The sequence below is a fragment of the Pteropus vampyrus genome, unplaced genomic scaffold, assembly GCF_000151845.1.
Source record: "Pteropus vampyrus isolate Shadow unplaced genomic scaffold, Pvam_2.0 Scaffold33, whole genome shotgun sequence".
NCBI classification, from domain to species: Eukaryota; Metazoa; Chordata; class Mammalia; order Chiroptera; family Pteropodidae; genus Pteropus; species Pteropus vampyrus.
In genome coordinates this window covers 1339640-1343509 of record NW_011888814.1, presented here as the reverse complement: position 1 = coordinate 1343509, position 3870 = coordinate 1339640, and the positions used below count along the sequence as shown (strand labels likewise).

At 34.9% G+C, this 3870-nt stretch overlaps 1 pseudogene; it reads right to left on the bottom strand.

Moving 5' to 3' along the window:
- Positions 1–2175: 2175 nt before the first annotated feature.
- Positions 2176–2294, bottom strand: LOC111738006 (annotated as a pseudogene).
- Positions 2295–3870: the final 1576 nt, after the last annotated feature.

Below are 3870 nucleotides of genomic sequence, written 5' to 3'. Positions count from 1 at the left end.
TGTTTATTTTTTAAATATATTTTATTTCAGTTAATTTGAGCTATGGTAATTAGGTTCTGATGCTGGGTGACTTATATTGTGTTTTGTGGTAGCTGGAAAGTGCACTAGACAATGATCTATAGCTGACTTTGTTTGCCAGATAGGTAGCTAATGCCTGTCCAGATGCACAAAAAAAAGACTGTCTCCTGTCTGGTCTTCATGCCATCTCTTACCTCTAGAGCCGGGGAAGAGACAGGAAACCTTGTGAGCTTCTATTCACTCCACTAAGAACATTTTATCTCTGAGGTCTCAGTTTAACCAATGATTTGTTCCTTTCTAACATTTTTGGGCTTTAACTGTCACATTTGTATTCATACCAGAGAAGGGAAAATATGTCTACACTTGCTGTCCTATTAGATTCTAGGAAGCTCTGAGATCTCACACATTCCAGGTCTAGCACACTGATCTGCTGGAGTCAAAGATGCTTTCTGGGAAGATGTAGACGAGCTGGAGTAAAAAATGAAGAAAAGATAATGCTGAGCTGGGACCTTCACAGAATTCTTTCTTATGCTCCCTGCCTTTCATTTACTTTAAAAACAAGACAATTTTTTTCTTTCTGTGATGCCTGATTATAATCATGGTCTCTGATTTTTAATGAAGGTAGAGGGTGCTGGGAATGTTATTGAAACTATTTGAAAAATAGGAAGCTGTAAGTTAGATAACTCTGATTTTGCTTTTTCCCATTTCCACCAAGTAATTATAACAGATATTTAAGATTTTGTAGATAGAATGGTTATTTGTCTAAATAGTTCCACTTTATCTCTGAATAACTTAATTAGTTCTGCCAATTGTTTTCAGCACGTTCTTTATTTCTTAAGTGTCCTAGTTTGGATAATACATTGATGGTCACCTTAAATCTAGAGAAATTTTCTTAATTTTCTCTTAATAATTAAAGTGTAGGGAGAAATAATTATGGTAGTAGATATTGATTTTCTTTGCAATTAACCTTTAGCTAAAATATTCTGGATATATTTACATTTAATAAATTATAAGACAGCTAAGTTATATTTTAACTAAAACATCAGTATATGACTCATTATTTGAACCTTTTTTACATTCATTGTGGGTTAAAGAGGTACAAATTAGTAGATGAAAGATGGTCATGGGGATGTGGAGTACGGCATAGGGAATGTAGTCAGTAGTATTATAATGGCTATGTGTTAGAACCAGATGAGTGATAGAATAATTGGGGGGATCATTTTATAAACTACATAAATGTATAACCAATGTACTGTATACCTGAAACTAATAAAAAAATAAAAGAACTCAAAAAAAAATAAAAAATGAAATGTACATAGTCAAAATCATTTTATTTACTTTATATTAACTTTGCTTTTTTTTAAATAGGCATCACAAAGTTCAAGTCTTTTCATTGATTTATTTTGTAATAATTGTTTTCCTTCTTAGCTTGTCGTTGCCTGGCATTTTTGCCCCTCTCACAATAAACCTCAAAAAATATTTTATCATTACCCTCATTTTACAGGTTGAAAATCATAGATGAGAAAGGTTAAAGAGGCTTCCCAAAGACACGTAGCTGGTGAATGACAGAACCTACATTCAATCTATGGGTTCCTCAGGGGCCTGGCTCTTCACCCACATCCTATATACACTTACCTCCCTGAGAATTCCCCCACAGACTGTGGAGCCTGGTTAGAAACTCATAGCCTGCATTCACCACCTTGCAAAACTCTCTGTCCATCTGTCTAATCCAGCACCTAATACAGATGGTGCTCAGAGACTTCCTTTTCTGCTGAATCTCCATGGTTTTCCTCTTTTTGCACTCTAACTACTTTCCAGAGCTCCTTATATGCCCAGCCTCTTAAGTTCTTTCCCTTCTGTGGGCGTAATTGAAATTTGACTCCTTATCTGTCTACTTCTGCTTTCCACATCAGTGTTATCCAACAATCTCTATGGATATATTGCCCTGTACAAAAGTACACTGTCCCATTAACCACACTACCCCTCTCTTTTCCTAGTCCTATCACAGTATCTTGCAGAGAATGATGTCAGGCATTAGAAATGTACTTGAACATAAATTTGAACAAGTACAGGAAATAGAAGCAGTGTTCTCTCCATCTTCCATATATACCTTCTTAAATCAATTTATATTTTTTCTTTTTAATTTTTTTTTTTTAATGCCTACAGCACCTGGTCTTCTTAGGTGGTCTCCCATCCAAGTACTAACCAGGCCTGACCTTGCTTAGCTTCTAAGATCAGAAGAGATCAGGCGTGTTCAGGGTAGCATGGTCATAGACCAATTTATATTTTTTTCAATGTTCCTGTAGACACTTTCTGCTTACCAGTTCACCCATAATAGGATAGGATTTGTCATAGTTACTGAGTTTTTTATATTTCCATCATTCCAAATCTGGAATGTATGTTATTTTTCCAGTTCTCATGAAGGTGCTTTGGTCCAGTCTGTGTCCAGCCTGCTTTCTGTGTTCTAACCACCCTAACCAGAGCAACAGATTATCATACCATTGCACAAATACAACTATCTGTAGTCACACAAGTTCATTTATAGGAATAAGACAATCTTGGTGTATGACGGAAGAGACACCTCACTAGCTGCTTGACACTTAATGAGCATGGAAAAATTATCGGACTTTGATCTCACTCATTTACATTTTCCTCCTAATTCTCAGGCAAATATCTCACTTTTTATATAACTGAGAATATCAAAACCTTAGGTGAGAGTTGTATGCTCTCTTCACTAAAATTAAAAGCCTATTTCCAATCATTGATATTTGTATTAGTTTTCTATTGCTGTAAAACAAATTAGCATCTTGAAATGACACACATTTATCATTCTCAATTTCTGTAGGATAAAAGTTCAAAACAGCCCGCTTAAGATCTAACAAAGCTGAAATCAAGGTATCAATTGTTCTCATCTGGGATTCTGGCTTCTATTCTACAATCACAAGTTACAAGCAGAATTCATTCCCTTCTCACATTTTCCACATGACTCCCTATTTCAAGTAAGCAACAGTGGGTCCTTTTCACACTTACAGTCTCTCTGACTTCCCCTTCTACCACATCTCACTGATTTCTTTTCTGACTTTCTCTTCTACCTTTAAGGGTTCATCTCAATAATCCAGTAATATTCTGCTTAATGGCTGGTTGATTAGCAACCTTAGTTACATAATCAAAGGTTTTTTTGTTTTGTTTTGTTTTGTTTTTTGTCATGTAACATCATTTAACCACACGAGTGACACTGGGAATGCTGATCAGGGGCAATTTTTACCTACCACACCAAAATATGAAAATTTGTCATTAATAGGGAAATAAAAAAGTTGGAGAGATTTTAACTTGGTTTTATGAATGGAACACATTCCTGAAATCAAATCAGTTAAAAGAAAAATAAAACAAGGAAGGAAATGGCTGCCCTGGAGCTAATAAGGGGGGTATTTGTCTCTTCACCTTATTCTACTGTCCCCTTAGAATCTCCAAAATTATTACCTATATAAAGCATAAAGCCTAAGTGAAATTCTTTTTCCATTCTTCCTTCTCTCCTTCTTTTTCTTTCTTTAGTGCTTGGAATAATTTTAGAGGAAATGGGGATGAGCAATTTAAAGTTCATTAATGTGTTTTATTATTTATTCATTCAACAAATATTTTATTTTTAATTTAGATTTTTTTATGTTTCAAAAGCATTACTACTAGGTTTTCAGATGTTATACGAAACCAAACCAAACAAACAAACAAACAAAAACTGTCACCATTTAGCATTCCTATCTCTCCAGCCCTTAGGTTTTACAACCCCCAGGAAACATTTAAAGCACCTAATAGATATCTCCCAAACTACCTAAAATAGCACTCCTTCCTAATTCT